The following is a 19,866-nucleotide window of genomic DNA, read 5'->3' as shown; positions in this document are numbered from 1 at the left end:
GGGTCAGACTCAGTCCCCCACACCATTAGCTATCCTGCTGCCTAGAAATCCAGTAATCTCATGTAGGATAATGAGAGCCCACGTGACAAAATGTCTCTCCATAAGAATAGATATAAACGGAGGGACGAGTAGGACAAAAAGATGGCTATTCCCAAATTGGTACAAAGCAACACCTAGAGGCAATTAGGCAGACAAGTCTGATAACTCTATATCATACATGTGACACACAGGTGGGCCATAGGCCTATAACAATGCCCATATGAAGGACAGCAGATACCAATACCAAACCAGAGCACAAAGTTAAGTCATCCAAAGGCTTGCATCTTATGGCAAAATTGTCACAACACAGACACACTAATTGTACCCTGTTTCATTGCAGAGGAACATGGATCTCCTGCCGATATGCCTGTCCCTGATTTCCCTGATGACATGGATGACGAGCCCATAAATATTTCCCAGGAGACCATCCAAAAAGGTCCTTGAAACCCTCCAGACCCCACCTTCAGTCACAAGGAGGAGCACAGAAGAATCAGCCATCACAGAAGAACCACCCACCACCCCAATTCTAAGACCTACCAGCTCCAACACAGCTGAGGACTCTGACGACACTGGCACCAGCTTTGAAAGAACTGTAGGTAGTTGGGGTACAGCGGGAGCTGGCCAAGGAGGTGCGGGTGGGGATGCAAAACATGGCAGCCAGCCTTGAGGGGGTGCGTTCGTGCATGACGTCATTTGCAGATCAGGCAGCTGCTACGCAAGCCCGAACATCTCTCTTGCAGGAACTTGCCAAAACACTGAAGGAAATCAGCACAGCTGTCATCCAGTTGACACAACACCTACAACTGCAATCCAGTCAACGTGTGCACAAATGCAACATTGAACCCCTCAGGGCCGACCTGGCTGCCTACCATCGTGATGTGGCTGCCATTCTCAAAAACCAGCAGGCCCTCCTTGCTGCAGTACTGCCCTTAATAACTCCACAGGGAGCAGCCCCCGGGATGTCTGCCTCCATGTCTTCTAACACTGAGGTGTGTGCTGCCCCTTCACAACCAACAACAACAAGGACAAACCAGGCAACACACACATCAGAAGAAGAAGACATGGAACAGATCACATTCTCACGGAAGAGTACCCGGAAGCACTAGTCCCTGCACCATGGCCTACTTTGACCAAGGTCCTACGTTTTGTCAAATGCCAGTCTCACTACAACTACACTCAATGACTGTTCTGCAATCCACTGTATGACTTGTCAGCATTGCCAGTGAATGTCTCTCTCCTACTATTTGCCAATTCCTGTCCCTCTGCACTGTCTGTGACATCACCCCAGCATGTCAGGAGCATCATCCACACCCCTTCTGTAGGATAACCATGTAAGAATGCACCAGAACGGACCCAGCAAACATGGACAATGGACATTTTGCACTACAGCACCTATAAATAAATAACACTTGCACACCTATTATGTCTCTGTGTTATTTCACACTTCAACTGTGCAGTACATAACTCCAAAGTGCCTGTGTGGCAACCATGTAGCTTGTCAATACAACTGTCCTGACATCATGTAGTCTGATACATCTGTGCAGTGGCCAGGATTGCATCATAGCCTTACCATACTGAGGAGAATAACTGATGAAGGGACTAACCACACACAATCATGCTGTGTTTGACCGAATGATGCACCATCTATAGCAATTCTAGTCAACTAATGGTGGCTGAGATATGTAGGCAACATGCAATACTAAAACATGAAATTATGCTGCAAAATGTAAGCAAACATAAACAAATAACACTGCATCAATCACCCTTTCTGAGTATACTTCCATGAAGGAAAGTCATGCAGAATTAGTACACACATGATGTAGGTCAGCAATGAAGGCAACAAGACAAGAGTGTTAACAACACCTCATCTACAAAGATCTCCCTGAACATCACACTGCAGTCCGACCTATGAAATTACCCACAATAACAAGTCTGGAAGCACACTTTGTGAAGTAGAATACATACTCACCAACACAAAACCTTGGTGATCGATGCAAACTACCAATGGTGGGTCTCCCAAATGGTGGATACTTACCAAGTTATCACACGGGTAGCTGGCATGTTAAACCTCCATTTTCTGGGGATGGCTAGCATAGGACACTAATGTCATACAAAAACATTCACCTACACTGATGTCAAGGCCATGATAAAGTAGCACCTAACGCATCATGTAAAGGGTTAACTATATATTTATTACTATTTATTCACACAAGAAGCAACTAAGGGAAAAGTAATACCTACACTAATCTAACCTTACTACTACTAACCCACAACTGTCCCTAACTAACCTAAGCTAAACTTACTCTACACATATAACGAAACGATCTAAACATCAACCCCCCACCCACCATTATGAGACAGGACACATGCAGGACAGCACCTACTAACCTACACACATACTATACTATCCTAAACAATCATATATATATATATATTTTTTTTTTTTAAACAAACAGGAATCCCAACATTGACCCCCACCCACCCACCCACACAAAAAATAAAGATAGAAAGAATAAGGACCCCCCACCATCTTCCCTAACACTAACTAAGCTAACTACCTATACTAACCTAATACTAATCCCCAAAACCCAACTATCAGTACAAAATAGGAAAGAGGAGAGAGGGGAGGGGTAAAAGTTAAACAAGGCAAATGTCCTAGAGGTTGGCCCTCCGTAGGGTCCGCCTGATGGAGCGAACCCTTTTTTTTATATACGCCACATCCTGGCTTAGCTTGTCCACCTTAGTAAACACCTTGTCCAATTTACGGCTCAATGCCAGGAATGCGGCTGGGTCCACAGGAGGGGCTGATTCTGTCTGTGTGCCGGCCGAGGTGGACCTTGTGCCAGCAGTTGAATGCCCACTGGACTGTCCTGGTTGTTGAACATGGCTGTGTCCAGGTCTTGATGAGGAGCCAGGGTCAACTGTGCCCGACGTTGCTGGGGCCACTTGGGGAGACCTGGTGGATGTGGTGGTGGTGGCTGTTGTGGGCAATGTAGGCCCACCCTGTGGTGAGGCCCACCATGCCCCGGAGGCCCGATCTGATTGATATTTTCGGGCAATCCTCCTGTATCCCGACTGCACCTGCAGGATGTGCCGGTATCGCATGGCACGCCTCTCAAATTGGTGTCTATCTGCGGCACTCATGTTTGCAGCTGTGAAGAGAAATGGCAAATATTTACCTTTGGAATTGCATTGGGTGGAATAGCACAATAGGTTATTTGTACATTACTTGTACTGTATTTGTTACAGCAATTGTCACAACATAGTTCACTTAAAGTCTCAGAGGAAGTACATGTGAAGCCTGCATACATAAGGGCATCTCACACCTAGCATATCCATGTCTCTACATGATGGATGACATCAGCCTAAACTACTCATCCAAATAATGCCTAATGCAGCTGACATTATGGCTGAACCTCTTCCGCATACTGACTTCACTACATATGTCACTCTATGTGCTAACTATCACAACCCTCACTCAATGCCATTTGTAATTTGTTGTTTGCAAATATTGAACCCATGGGCCATAACCGAATGTGTACACTAGGGGCCAGATGTAGGAAGACGGCAAATTGCGACTTGCAATTTGCTATGCAGAACGGTGTCTCAGACACCGTCTGCGAGTCGCTATGGGGTCGCCAAGACCCACCTCATTAATATTAATGAGGTGGGTCCCAATTTGCGCCCCCATAGCGACTATGGGCACTCACGGGGATGGAGGCCTGCTGGGAACAGCAGACCTCCATGTCCGTGACTGCTTTTAAATAAAGCAGGTTTTTGTTTTCCAAGTGTAGCCCGTTTTCCTTAAAGGAAAACGAGCTGCACTTAGAAAAAAAAAAAAAACCTTTAGTTTCGGATTTTTTCAGGGCAGGTAGTGGTCCCTTGGACCACTGCCTGCTCTGAAAAAATATTTTTGGGTCCACTCACAAAGGGGAAGGGGTCCTATGGGGACCCCTTCCAGTTTGCGAGTGGGTTACCATCCACTTCAGGTGGATGGTAACTGCGACTCCATTTGCGACCGCGTACTCGGTCGCAAATGGAATTGCATACCACTGCGAGTCGCAAATAGGAAGGGAACACCCCTTCCTATTTGCGAGTTGGAAATGCATTTTGAGAGTCGGTTCCGACTCACAAAATGCATTTCTGCATAGCAAACACACGTTTGTGACTCGCAAACGGCGATTTTCGCCGTTTGCGACTTGAAAACTGTTTGCTACATCTGGCCGTAGGTTCTAAACAAAGTTGCAAAAGGTCACAAGTACGTGTAACATACTGGTTGCTACAGTCCTAGGTACCCTATTCCCAATCACATGGCAGTCTTTGAGGGTGGGGTGGGAAGAACAACCAACAATCCCAGGTTCAATGCACACCCAGGAGTGTATAGAAAGGTCAACAAGTATGTGCCTCCACACACAACACCAATGAAGGGCTAGCAACACGTTGGAGTCAGCCAAACATTGTCATATCCAAGGTCCACACATGTCAAAATGCTCTGACTCTGGCCAACATCACATACTATCAGTGAGGCATGTTTTACAACACACACAGAGGAGCAAGAACACCCATGATCATGAGTCGACTGAACACCTAGGCCATTGCACTCTAGTCACACACACTTCTAGTTCAACTTGTGGAAGTACATGCCCCCGGAAGATCCAACCTACAGTGTAAACAGTGCATCCTCAACTAGGAAGCTGCATATTTCATACAAGCCATTTGCCAAAGCTATCTGGGAGAATGTCAGTCTGATATGCAGACTCAGTTCAAGCCAAGTCCCAGAGCAACTCTTACATTAACCAGTGTATTCCACATGACTCATCCCATTCCCCATAGCGGGCCGACTGGAATGACCTACAGCCCCTAAATCTGAGAGATGGCTAAGTATTGGTCTACAGAAACAGAAGTGATATTTGAAATCCCACTAAAGCAACAATGCCAATGAACGGGCAGCGCATCAAATCATAAATTCTGTTGAACACACAGTAGTCCATCATGCATCACTAGCAAACAATAAAAATAGCACTCAGGCCACACTCACTGTAGGTATCGGGGTCCTCAAAATGTGCCACCTCTCCCACGGTGTACGGTGCTGGTCCACCTGTAAAGCATGAAAGGAAGAATATACTCAGACTCGGTGCACTGACAAATAATTGCAGTTACTATGACACTGTGTGAATATGACATGGTAATGATACACTTCCCCACATGCTCATACTGCATGGATGAATTTTTAATCAACATTAACATTGGATGAGTCTCCTACTACAGTTACACACCCTACTACACACATGCAGTGGCCAGGACAGTCATGTGTTGTCAAAGATACACCTCCATTAGTGTGCCCCAACAATAATGGCTTGCATTCATCTCATCATGTGCATCCCAGAGAGACATCCAAAAGCTGGTTACTTGAGGACTGCATGACCCATCAAAATCAAACAGGCTAGGTGGACATTTTCAACACACAGCAACCAGACACACATGTGACATATGTGTGGACAACATAGCTAACTTCATGTGACGTGAAGGCACCACACATTTATAGCATCATCATGGGTTTACAATTTTCTGTCTAGCTATGGCGTCGACATATGTAGGTATGTTGTTTCAACATAACTTTCTCACTGGCCAATATGACCTGTAGAGTTCAAATAGAGGCATTAACGTGTCGCTTGTCTGACACAAAGGCAACACTACATTACATACAGCTACAGGCATCCGGTATGTGTTGAAAACATGAGCCATCTGACTGCTAGCATTGGTCTTCCTACACATTGTGCAACAAATACACATTAGGTTTCCCTAGCATTACACACAGTCAGCTACTTATCTAGCAGATTGGGTAACAATCATCACATGTCCCCACACAGATTTCATTTATTCACATGTAATTGATTTGTACTCACCAACATGGCCACCAATCCTGATTCCCAGGTGGTCCAGCAGGTCCTGCTCCCTGGATATGGGATCAGCCCAGCGGTGCTTTAGTTGATGCTCATTCCTAATGCTCCCGTACACCTGGACCAGGTGATGGCGCACCTTCCCCCACCGGACTTTACGTGCCTCCGTGTGATACCCCTGTATCACACGGCCCCCAGCCTCCAGCATGAGTGGGAGGAAATGGCAAACAAGCCAAATGAATCCCCCCAATTCCTCCTCACCCATCCTGGCAAGCCGAGGCCTACCTGACATATTAACTAATTGAAAGGTGAAAAATGAGACAAACAAGTAAAAGTGGGAAATGGGGAAAGGTAGAGTAGTGAAGGATAAATAAAACTTAAGAAAAATAGCCCAACTAACCCCAAAGTTAAACTACCCAGAACAGACTCCCACAGACAATACAAACAAAAACAGGATTGGACAAAGGTATACTAAACAGACTAAGACAATATTAGACAACAAGGCTATGATCACAAAAACACAAAATACAAGGTACACAGGACACAAAAGCAGTTAAACACAGGACTACACTTTTCACACAACCACACAGTCTAGATAAATCTGAGACTGCAAAGTGAAAGTGAAAGTTAACTCACAGTACAGATTTTGTAAACAGGATATCCTATTACATCACTTCCTGCATGAAATGGCCACCGTTTTTATTTTCCCGTTATGCGTCATATTTTCACGTACACACATTGTGCGTCATATTTTTGGACGCATAACATTGCACATAATGCAGAGTCAAAATTAATTTCTTCATTGTTCCCTTACATTATTGTGAGGCTGAGTTTACAGTTCTAGTGTAGAATTTTAATTTCATGGCAAACATGAAAAACATTTCTGAAAATGTATATTTGACTCTGCATTCTGTGCACTCCTGTACGTGAAAAAATTATGACGCCCATGCTGTATGCGTGGAAATGTGACGCAACATGGACAATATGGTGGAACATGTCATGTACAAAATGGTGGACATGTCATGTACCTTATTAATTTATTATTTTTCATATCATATTTTTCGACTCTGCATTCTGTGCACTCCTGTACGTGAAAAAATGATGACGCCCATGCTGTATGCGTGGAAATTTGACGCAACATGGACAATATGGTGGACATGTCATGTACCTTATTAATTTATTAATTTTCATATCATATTTTTTGACTCTGCATTCTGTGCACTCCTGTACGTGAAAAAATTATGACGCCCATGCTGTATGCGTGGAAATGTGACGCAACATGGACAATATGGTGGACATGTCATGTACCTTATTAATTTATTATTTTTCATATCATATTTTTTGACTCTGCATTCTGTGCACTCCTGCACGTGAAATAATTATGACGCCCATGCTGTATGCGTGGAAATTTGACGCTAAATGGACAATATGGTGGACATGTCATGTACCTTATTAATTTATTAATTTTTATATCATATTTTTTGACTCTGCATTCTGTGCACTCCTGTACGTGAAAAAATTATGACGCCCATGCTGTATGCGTGGAAATGTGACGCAACATGGACAATATGGTGGACATGTCATGCACCTTATTAATTTATTAATTTTCATATCATATTTTTTGACTCTGCATTCTGTGCACTCCTGTACGTGAAAAAATTATGACGCCCATGCTGTATGCGTGGAAATGTGACGCAACATGGACAATATGGTGGACATGTCATGTACCTTATTAATTTATTATTTTTCATATCATATTTTTTGACTCTGCATTCTGTGCACTCCTGTACGTGAAAAAAGGATGACGCCCATGCTGTATGCGTGGAAATGTGACGCAACATGGACAATATGGTGGACATGTCATGTACCTTATTAATTTATTATTTTTCATATCATATTTTTGGACTCTGCATTCTGTGCACTCCTGTACGTGAAAAAATTATGACGCCCATGGTGTATGCGTGGAAATTTGACGCATTTTTAAATTATGTCTTCATTTTTTAAAGTTGGGGAAGGAAATTTGTCATGACCAAACGGTGCTATGTGATACACATTTGTGGTTAGCTATGGCACATGTCCCTTATTGGATGTATAGAAGGCATTCACACTGTAATATTTATGATACCTCAAAAAATGTATTAACCATATTTGTACACATATTTTGGGTAATTGCTGATGGCTATTTTGAAATGATGAATGGGATACCATGATGTATTCCTTCTCAAAAATGTGTCCAAATTATCATGGTAATGCATTTATCTATAGTCCAAACAGGGAGTGCAATAGTCACTTACAGTTTTTATGGGGCTAACCATGTCCTATTATGATTTTGTGTATCTGATTTGTGTTTGACTTTTGACATGTAGGCCACACATGCGCCTTATGAATGTGTTTAGTTCACAAGTACATGTTTCTTGTATATTTGGGGGGCGGTAGAGGTGGACTTAGGCCCCCAGCACCCTAGGGTTTGCCCTTCCAGATTTGCTAATTTATCCATGGCTTTCATTTATTCTGTTATGCAAAACCTGCAGCAGCAGGCTAATGTAAGGCCATAGGGTATGAATCACTGTTAGCCATTCATTCATCTCATTAGCCCATTTGACGTTTGCCCTATTGATTATTTGGAGCAATCTGACATACCATTTTTCAATGACTATGTTTGCAAAATCTCAACGTTCCTCATGTGCTGATGACAAATAGGTTGTTGATGTATGTGGCCCTTTATGCATTACCTGGTTTAGTGGCATGTTACATTCTTCCTGCTAGGTTCGAACTGGGACACTACTGTGATGGGCTGCTAGCAAATATTTGGTTGATTGGATGAAATATGTTTATATGTGTGTGCGAATGTGGATCCACTATCACCTGTCTGGGTGTATGTTGTCACTGTAACTTCAAGGTCTCCTCATGAGTTAGTGGCAGCTAATGTTGTTCCAATTGGGTATTGTTTATATCAAAAACTTGAGCGAAGCCATTGAGGACATGGTCACGTACACATGGATGGTCCCACCCTGTCACTGAACACGTGTAATGAGACTTTCAAATGATCTACATTTTTGGGCTGAGTGAGAGACTGTCTCAGGTGTCTGGATCAGGCATGTGTCATTGCCACATTTGTACTCCTGTTGGCCTCTGTGGATGGTAATGTATCATGTAACATCCTACCCTCTGTGCAGACATTTGTGATGTTTTTTTGTGCGATGAGTGTTATGTCATTATTGCTCAATGAGACGACATTCTTCTTCAGCAATTTCGAACTAAAGGTGGGCAGAAATGAATAGGCCAAAGCATGATGTGGTGTTTGTTATCTGTGTTTATTTACAATTGTGCAATAAGTGTTGATATAAGAAATTATGAAAATAAATTATTTACAAGCTGTTGGTGCCTACGCACTCCTGCTGCCGTGTTTGGTTGTTCCCCCTCCTGTTGCAGGCCAGCATCCTCCTCTTCGTCATCTTCAGGCATGTCTGGGTCTGGTTCAAGGAGGGGAATGTTCCTTTTTACACAAATGTTGTGCAATATGGCACAAGTGAGTATGATCTTACAGACCATCTCTGGGGAATAGAGTAGGCTACCGCCAGTGATGTCAAGGCAGCGGAACCTTGACTTTAGGATCCCAAAGGTCCGCTCAACAATGCTGCATGTCCTCTTATGGGCGTCGTTGTATGTCCGCTCTGCAGCAGTAGTGGGGTTCCCAAATGGTGTCATTAGCAAGGCTGGATGCCATACCCCTGATCAGCTGAAATAGAAACACAGAATGGGATCAATTAGATGTAGAAAGCACTATTGTACAGACCTTTGATGGCAGTAGTTGTCTTGTGTTGTCTGTGACTCTTTGGTGTACTAATGTGACAACCTATACTTGTAGGGTAAAAGTTTTGCATTGAGTTTTTTCCTTGGCTGAGCAAGTGTTTGTTAGCTAACCGTTTGTCAGCAGTCTGTATTTTTATTTTCATAACAGTGTGCCCTCCCTTGCATTGTGACTTGTGATACACGTGTCCGTGTGTCTTCACTGGGGGTGAGATGAGAGTTCCATGCAGAGTTAAAACATGAAAGTGTAGTTAAGACGTTCATATGAAAGTACCCTGGACATCCCATACCTTAAGACTTATGCAATGTGTTAATGTACAGGTTATTGTGACACTTCCAATTTGCAAGGTGACATTTAGGCAACCACACTCATTAATGTCTTCACATTAAGCTGTGGAGTACATTCCAATGTGCGACAGGTTCAATGGTGACTTATGACACATGGCTAGTGATGTGAGTACCTCAGTGTGTTCCTGGCTAGGTGTTGCTAATGTGGTGTATGTGTTGTTTGTCCTAGAGGGTTGCTGTGCAGTGTGTATATGAGTTTGATTTTTGTCCTTACCAACAAGTAGTCCATTGCCATACCGTCCATCCTGGAAGTGTTGGTTGATGGTGCTGTGACGGAAGATGAATGCGTCATGTACACTCCCAGGATATTTAGCCACGATGTTGGTGATCAATCCCTGGTGATCGACTATGGCCTGCACGTTGATTGAATGTGTGTGCTTCCTGTTGCGGTAGAGGTGTTCAGTTGCAGCAGGTGGCACAAGGCGTACATGTGTGCAGTCGATTGCACCAAGGACGTGTGGGAAGCCACTGATGGCGTAGAACCCCTGTTTTGTTTCCTGTTGCTTCTGCAGTGTGTTAGGGAAGCAGATGTGGCGGGGTGTCAGGCGAATGATGGCATCCAGTACTTTTGGCAGGAATGCAGAGAATGATGGTTGTGATATTCCACCAACCAGGGCACCAGTTGTCTGAAACGAGCCACTTGCCAGCAGGTGAAGTACGGCAAGCAGCTTTGTTTCTGTTGGTATGGTGCGGGGTGTCACCAAAGTGGGGGCCAACTGCTGTTCAATATTTCTCAGCAGCTGCTGAATGGCCTGCCAGTTCAACCGGTACCTCTGGATGATGTCGTGTTCCCTGAGGCCATGCAGGGTTGTTCTGGGGCGGAATATCCTCTCCTGCCTTCTGCGCTGTCTTTGGGGTCCCTGCTGTTGTTGTTGTGGCTGCTGTTGTTGCTGCAGGGCTCTGCGTCTACGTGCACGCTGAAGAAAAATCACCTCCATGTCTCCCTGTTGCTGCTCTGCTGCTCTGCTGCTCTGCTGTTTGTTCTGTGTGTTCTGATTAAATACAGGTGTGTTTGCCCCATTTTAACGCCTGCCCTGACCCAGGCGTTAAAATTTGACGCACATCGGGCTTTGCGTCATTTTTTTGCTCCGCCTACCGGCCGGGAGTCCTTATTGCCCGGAAGCATAAATACGACGCGCGGCGTGTGCGTTGTTTTTTGGACGGGAACGCCTACCCTGCATATCATTAACGCAGGGTGGGTTGCCGCTTCCAGGAAATGGCGCACACTGCGGATTTTTCGCGTGCGCGGCCTCGGGCGTCAGGGTTTAAATATGGGGCAACGTTTGCGCTGATTGTGCGTCAAAAGTTTTGACGCACATTCGGTGCAAACGGAGTATAAATATGCCCCATAGTGTTTACAGGTTCAAGGACCCGAGGTACCCACAGGCAACAACTGAGCTGCACTTTTAAATGTTTTTTCATTGTGTACCAAGTATAGAGTAATTCATATAGTAAAATACATAGAGTGAAATATGACTATCAAGGAAAACTATATTTATCTGAAATTGCACCAGATGTGGAGGTTAGGAGCAGTGGTTATTTGTACATTTCTGAATTTGTCGATACCCATACTAGCATATGATTCAGAGGGTACTGTCTTCTTACTTACACACTGGCTTACATTTGGAAGGCACAAATTCAGAGAAATTCAATTGGTAAAAACAAATGAAAATGATACTTTGCTTGCGTGAGGAGGCCTAATGCCTGCACCAGGAAAGGGCCCAAAACATAAGATGGACACATCACGTGTCCACTGAAATCTGACCATTATTTAGCAATGTCAGTAGCTGTGGACTTTAAGCCTTAGTTCAGATACCTACAGAAATCTATAATGGGGCTTTATACACAACTCTCACAAGCTTCATTTACCCAGAAGCCCTTAAAAACCTCAAACTTTGACTAAATCACAGTTTCCTCACATTTGTTGATGGAAAGTTCTGAAATCCTTGGGAAGGCTCACATTTCCTACCAACTAGCATTCCCCCAGGCCTCCCATTAAAAACAGGACCTCATTTGTCTAGATAGGCATAGTGCTCAAGATAGGAAACTGCCCAACACAACATAGATCATCACATTTTCCAAAGAAAGCTGACCCTTTATTTACAAAGTGGGCAGCTGTGAGTTTTTCGGCCCTAGTTGAACCAGTGTATTCCACATGACTCATCCCATTCCCCATAGCGGGCCGACTGGAATGACCTACAGCCCCTAAATCTGAGAGATGGCTAAGTATTGGTCTACAGAAACAGAAGTGATATTTGAAATCCCACTAAAGCAACAATGCCAATGAACGGGCAGCGCATCAAATCATGATTGTAATGAGCCTCTAAAACATACAAAATCTTTTAAAAATGAAACAATTGTTATAGTAATACAAATACCTAAAAATAATATACCTAATGTATATTAAATTCATAGAAAACAATATTAAATGCAACAATATTAAAGCAAACAGTATCTTATACAACATCTTAAATACAACCATATTATATACCTAACCACACAATATTGTAACCTTCTATTATTTGTCCCATATTTTTTTTGTATTGAAGACATTTTTATCACAATACTGTTGAACCTCAATATTTTTTAAACAGTGTTTTGGTCATCCACCATTCTGCATATGCAACATAGTTGACTCTTCTCTGCTGTAGGAAAACAAAAGTATCAATCTGACAGCCTCGCAATGTACTCCACTACAGATGCTGTAGAGGCTACTGCTTTTACAGCAGTAATCCTATTATGAAGACCCAACTGGAGACCAAGAAAGTATATCAATCTTCCCATATTCGCCTGACAATAGAGCGCATAGGCATTGTAGTTTTTCAACTGGATGAGTTCAACTACATAATTCTTGTACCATGTTCCAGGTTTATAAGTCACATTAAAGAGTTTAAATAGTTGACAACTTTTAACAACTCAACAGATGTACTGGTTATAATAACATATAGATTTTAGCTTGTGCAGTTTTTGACTCCAAGTCATTTTGCCATGAATTGTAGTGAGTACATATACTTCCCACTCATCTGCACATTTCACAGCTAATATTTAGGGCCTGAATATGAGTTGAGCGGATGGTATGACCCGTCCACAGAACTTCCCATTGTGAGGTTGCTGCCTCACTGGGTACCTCCGCGCCTGGCCCATTACGAATTTCCTGCTAGGCTGACTGGCGGAAACAGCCCAGCTGTAAAGTGGCAGCAGCATTGTCACCGGCTCGTAATAGAGCCAGCCGCAATGCTGCTGCCCCCAGGGTGCACCAGCACCCATGCAATGCTCACTGTCTGCACCCCCTGTGGCTTCCTGCACCTGTTGTCCCCCAGTCTTTTCATGGTGGTGAAACCACCATGAAAAGACTGGTGGAGAATCAGGTTGTCATCAGCTGGGAGGCGCTGAGTTCAGCGCCACCCTGGATGATTCTAACCTGGACCGCCGTTAGCCCGGCACAGAGAGCAGTGGTTTGGCCGTCCGACTGGCAAACTCTTAATTTGACGGTCGGACCACCAAACTGTCAGCAGTCAGGACTGCCACCGCAAGTCTGGCAGTCTGTTGACCACGGACTCGTTACAGGCTCTAAGTTGCAAATCTATGCATAGCAATGAATTTTTGAAGCTTTTACCTTTCAATCTTCACAGAGACATTTTGGCAGTGTTTTGAGTAGTACCACAAGCAACATTGCCAATTGTATACTGTACATGGCTAAGCAGCTGGACTCAAATATGTGAATTTTGCACTTAAAGGTTCTTACCTTTATAAATAAGTGATTGAGTCAGATGCGTACAATTTTTCCAAACATTTCTAATGTGGAAGGACAGCCTGCATGATTTCTCGTGTATCCCTCTCCTGTGAATAATCAGTGTGCTTAATGCAAGTACTAAGCTGTTAAAAATATCTTGTTTATTATTTTGAGAATAAGCATTCATCCTTTCTACAGGATCAAGGAATGAATCACCACTATATTTTTTCACGAAATACCATTTTCCAGGAACTCAGCAGATAAATGTTCTGTCGGAGGCCACATCTAGAACAACATGTTAAATTTTGAATGATAATGTGACAATGCTGGAGGGTTCTCATTGAAATGCAGCATAGCCTGCAAAATCAGAACAAACTCTGCTCACAATATATGGAAAGTGATTTATTTCCCAAACCATGAAAGAAGGCCAGTGAGACTGTTTTCTTCATTAACAAAGTATACCCATGAGCAGAGTTATAACTAAGAATGTACACAAATCTCCAACCAAAGTTGTAGTTCAGTGATATGCCCATTAATAAGGCCACACAACAAATACCCATTGCAAACTGTTTAGCATGCAGCTACAATTTGTGAAAACATTTCTTCAAGGAACACTTGAGCCTAAATGGTTTGAACATAGTTAAATAACAAAATGCTTGCAACATTGTCCTATTATTGTGCATTTAAAGTGGAATGCATATTTACTGGCTAGTATCTATCAGGTGGTTGCTAAGTGAACATTTTTCCTGTGCTTTGCAAAATACATGCCTTTAGTCTGGATTGAATTATACTGCCATTGTCTCACATCTGCATGGATTGTACACCACAATGGCCTTCCTGAGATGTATGGCCATGTTTTTCTTAATCACAGTAACAGGAGCCATTATCTGATGGAACTCCACTGGCAGGAAGATCATTGTGTTTAATTTTTTTTCAGAGGCAATAAATAGTTCACAAATATATTCCTATGAAAACTATGATATACTCCTCTGCTGAACTCTAAAGCAGGTCCTTAGTCAAGATTTTTCACCGATTTACCAGTGTGGGTGAATATCCTACCTTCTCAGACCACCACAATTGAGACAAGCCGGAAAACAATTTGCCAAAAATCATTACCTCCTTCTTATTGCTAGTCAGTTTGAAACAATTCTAACTTATCCACTTGGTAAATGCCACCATGCAATCCATAAAGTTTATTTGCATTCTGAAGTAAATTCTCTGAAAGAAGCCAGATGTTTTTTCTATATAAGAGAGAACGTTGATCCTGAAGGAATATTCTATGGTGGCAAATGGTGAGATGTAATTTGTCGGCCTTGAAAAGAATCATTGGTGTACGCAGCACTGGATAGAATCTGGAGTAGCCGAGGAGTGAGTGATTGTAATAAATTGGATATGGGCAAAGCAGGGCCTCCCCTGTGGCCCCCTGCACTTGTTCTCTGCCAGCCATTTCTTTGTGGTGAAACCACCATGAAAATGCTAGCAAAGAAGAAGGTTGTAAGCAGCAGGGTAGGCTGAGTTCAGTGCCGCCCTAGCTGTTTACAACCAGGACTGTCGTCAGCCCCTCCGGATCTTGGATCCTGGTGGGGACAGCAGTAGGTTGGCGGGACTGCCCACTAACCTGGTAAAATGGCGGTCGGACCACCACCGCCGCGGTGGTCCATTCGCCACTGCCAGTCTGGTAGTCTTGTGTCCGCCAGACTCACAATCGACCCCATCCGCTGAAATATAAACCTCATTATTTCCTATGGGATTTATATTTTGACAGATGGGATATCCGTTACCATTGTGATGGAGTAACCCGTCTGCCAAAATCAAAAACAGGCCCTAAGTCTCACGAATGAAAGTAAAAAATCCTACGTGGGACAAATCAGCAGGCTGTGACCAAGAAGGGCTCAATGTTGTCGGATAGCCACTGGACGAGGTCTCAGTGTAGCTACTGATTTTCGGTAGGAAAATTTCAAGTATGGGGAATTTGCATTTTGTGCCTAATGTGGGTCCCTTGCTAGCCAGATACTTTTGACACCTTTGTCCAGTGAAGATTTCTATGTTCAGACTTTTTTGGAACCTACATTCTTCCAGTGGGTCAAAGATGCAGGTTGTAGTCAATCTGGGCTTCACAAGGCTGGATACTATCTCTGCAAGGTCCCTCTGAAACAGATTTGCTGCTGTTGAAAAGCTTTGATCAGGAGAAACATACATTTTTAGCCCAGTGGCAATGCACCTTTGTCATATTGGCTTGGCAGGTTAGTCCCAGTCCACTGGAGGTCTTTGGAGCCAAAATCTTTCCAAGTTTCAGGCGATACTAGGAGGAATTCACTTTGCCCAAGCTTATGGTTCCAGGACTTCAGGAACAGCACTTGAAGGTCAATACTTACTCCACCAGAAGTCACAAACAAGTCCAGGGCAGGTCAAGCTGGAACTTGTAAGCTGGGTTGTTTCAGGAAAAGCCTTTTGTAGTTTGTTGTATTCCTGAAGCTTGAACAGGAGTTTAGCCTATGACCCTTGAAGTTTGCTTCTTTGTACTGGGTACAAGAGGGAAAGCAGGTCAAATTTTCTAGTCTCTTCTCAAGTCTTCAACAGCAGTCCCCTTCTGCTTTTCCAGAGGTCCAGTAATGTTCTGAAGGAAAGAGCCAACTCTTGAGTAGTCTTCTGAAGACAAGATAGTTATCAGTGAATCTTATATTTGGGGGTAATGAATTCCATAGTTTGGCTGCTTGAAAGGAGAAGGAAGTACCACCTACAGGGGCATATTTATACTCTGTTTGCGCCGAATATGCATCAAAAATTTGGACGCACATTTGGCGCAAACCGTGCACCATATTTAAACTTTGACGCCCGAGCCCACGGATGTCAAAATTCCTCCGTGAGCGTAATTTTTTGGTTGCGGGAAACTGCCTTGCATTAATGACATGCAAGGTAGGCGTTCCCGCCCAAAAAATGACTTTAAGTCCTGTGCGCCTTATTTATACTCCAGCGTCATTTTGACGCACAGGAGGGGGCAGGCCTTAAAAAATGGCGCACAGCCTGATGTGCGCCGTTTTTTAACGCCTGGGTCAGGGCAGGCGTTAAGGGACCTGTGGGCTCACTTCCATGGTCTCTGACTATGGAAGAAGTCCAGAGGTGCCCTTCCCTGCCCCCAGGGACACCCCCTGCCACCCTCGCCCACCCCTGGAGGACACCCATGGATGGGGGGACCCATCCCAGGTAAGTACAGGTAAGTTGAGGTAAGTATTTTTTTTAATTATTTTAAAGTTGCATAGGGGGGCCTAATTTGGGCCCCCCTACATGACACTGTGCCCAATGGCCATGCCAGGGGACAGAAGTCCCCTGGGCATGGCCATTTGGCAAGGGGGCATGACTCCTGTCTTTGCTAAGACAGGAGTCATTTCAATGAGGGTTGTGCGTCAAAAAATGGTGCAAGTCCAGCTTGAGGCATGATTTTTGCCTCAAACCTGACTTGCACCATTTTTTGACGCACAACCCCCATTTTCCCCTATGCCGGCGCTGTCTGATTTGAGTCATTTTTGTTTACTCTGACCAGTCCGCAGCGCCGGCTAACGTAATTCCTTAAATAGGGCGCCTGCATGACGCGTAGGAATGGCGTTAGCCGGCGGTAACATTTTTCACGCAAACTAGCGCCAGCACTGGTTTGCGTCAAAAAGTATAAATATGGGCCCCAGGCTTTTATTTGTATGGTGGTGATCTAAGGTGGGGTGCCAATCTTGAGCGGAGGTTTCTTTGTTGAATGTATTTGGTAATTTTGTTTCTGATAAAAAACGGTCCTGTATCATGTAGAGCTTTGTTGGTGATACAAAGCAGCTTGAAAGTGGATCTTCTGGCAACGGGTAACCAGTTTAGAGCTCTCAAGGCAGGGGAGATGTGGGCTTGTGGCTTTACATGTAATAGTACCTGGCAGCTGAGTTCTGAATACGTTGTGGTTTTTTCATCATAGATAGAGATGATCCATCGTAGAGGCCATTGGCATAATTCAGTTTGGATAGTACAAGCGAGATAGTAGCCTGTATCTTGTGTGGAAATCCGAGGTGGGGAAGATACGTCACAGAGTCTTCAAGTTGATGAAGCTTGTTTGTGCTAATTTGTCCACTCGGGGATTCATTGTTAACTTTGAGTCCATGGTAATTCAAAGGTTTTCACTTCCCTGGATAATTGAGGAGGTGGTCCGAGATCTTCGTGCCAGACGCACAGTGGGTCATAATTTTTCCAGTCACCACATATGAGTATTTCCATTTTGGAGGCATTGGGGGCCATATTTATACTTTTTGACGCAAAACTGCTCCGACGCAGTTTTGTGTGAAAAAGTTTAAAGCCGGCTAACGCCATTTCATTGTGCCACCAGGGCGTCAAATTTATACTTTGAGGCACGGCGGCGCAAACCACTGGTTAGAGTCATTGACATTAACGTGGCAAAAATTACTTTCATCCGGTTTACGATGTCACACACCACATACGCACCATTTTCTGACACATTAGCGTCAAAAAGCGGTACAAACACAGCAAAATGTGTTATGGAGCCTCAAAATAGATTCCAGAAGCTATGATAGACCCCAGGAAGATGACAACTGACCAGGAACCAGCCAGGAGGACCCACACAAGACCCAGGAGAGGGAGAAGAAGAAAAGGAAGTGTTGGTTCAGTGCAGAGGACCATGAAATACTGGTGAAAGAGGTGACGAACACCAGCATAAACTTTTTGTCACCTCTAAATTGCCAATTGGTAGGAGAGAGGCAATTTGGCAACAAATTGTCAATAAGATCAACAGTGTGGCAGAAGTACGGAGAACAGTCACCGAGCGCAAGAAACGCTGGCATGACTGCAAATGCAGGACCAAGGAAAAGATGGCAAGGAACAGGAAGGCAGCACTGCAGAATGGAGGTGGGAGTCCAGCACCACAGGAGGCCCTGTACTACATGGAGGAAATGGTGTCAGCCGTCATCCCTGAGGAGATCGTCACAGGGATTCAAGGGCAGGATAGCGCAGACTACCAGGAGACAATACAGATGCAGGGTAAGTGGCATGGGGTACTAAAATGCCTAATTGTTAACTGCAAGCGGGGGCATACCTACTACACAATGAATGTAAGCCATGATAATCAGGTAGTGGAAAGGTCAAAGGGGCACGGCACAGGGGCATGGGCTATGCAGGGGAAACCTGGGGCACAGCACAACACTATACCAACACCCTTTGCATGGGGTTAGTCAGCCATGCCAAGGATGTTTGAAAAGCAAAGCCAGTCCAGGAGGGTAGGGTACAACGTAAAACTGGCCTGCTGTCAAACGACAGCTGGAATTGTCACTACATGAACTAGGGCTCAATTTCCAGTCTCAGGCCATATCCACAAGTGGTATTTACCATTGAAAACAGTTGCCACTACCACCTCTGCTGTGTGTGCAGGTCAAGTAGCTAATGGCTGTTATGTACCCACGGATCAAACACACTCAAATTAGAGGGTTCAGGATGACAATGTTATCAGTCCCCTGTAATGGATATAAATGTGCAAATCCTGTCAAATGCCCATGTCCATAGGCGCAACAAACATCAGGTATTTATGTAACAATATGAGGTACACATCAGTAATGTCATACCCATGCTGCACATGTCAGGGTCTACCCTGTGCCTGGGTCAGTATATCTGCAATGCCACCATGCAACATCTCAAGTGTCACAGTGCTGAGACAACAGCATTGAGGGGGAGGACATATGTTTCCAGCTTGTGAAACCCCTCCCCCCCTCCACAGTCATAAGAGGAAATGGAAGACTGGTAGGACCATCCTTGCAATCCAATGTAGCACACATTTCCCAACATCAGCAGTACACACTACCAATGCTGACACCCATATCGTGCCATGCTAATGCAATGCAATATATAGTAAATGCTAGGTCTCAGCAACATATAGGTGGATGTGAAATATCAGAGACTGGGTCAGTTCCAGATTGTTAAGTGTGGTGCAAGTGCCATCAGAACACCCACAGCCAATGCAAGGCCACACCATGATAATGGAAGTAGACGGAGGGTTGA

This window comes from Pleurodeles waltl, chromosome 1_2, assembly GCF_031143425.1.
Source record: "Pleurodeles waltl isolate 20211129_DDA chromosome 1_2, aPleWal1.hap1.20221129, whole genome shotgun sequence".
Taxonomy (NCBI): Eukaryota; Metazoa; Chordata; class Amphibia; order Caudata; family Salamandridae; genus Pleurodeles; species Pleurodeles waltl.
The sequence above is the reverse complement of the archived record's forward strand: the minus strand, read 5'-3'. Positions refer to the sequence as shown.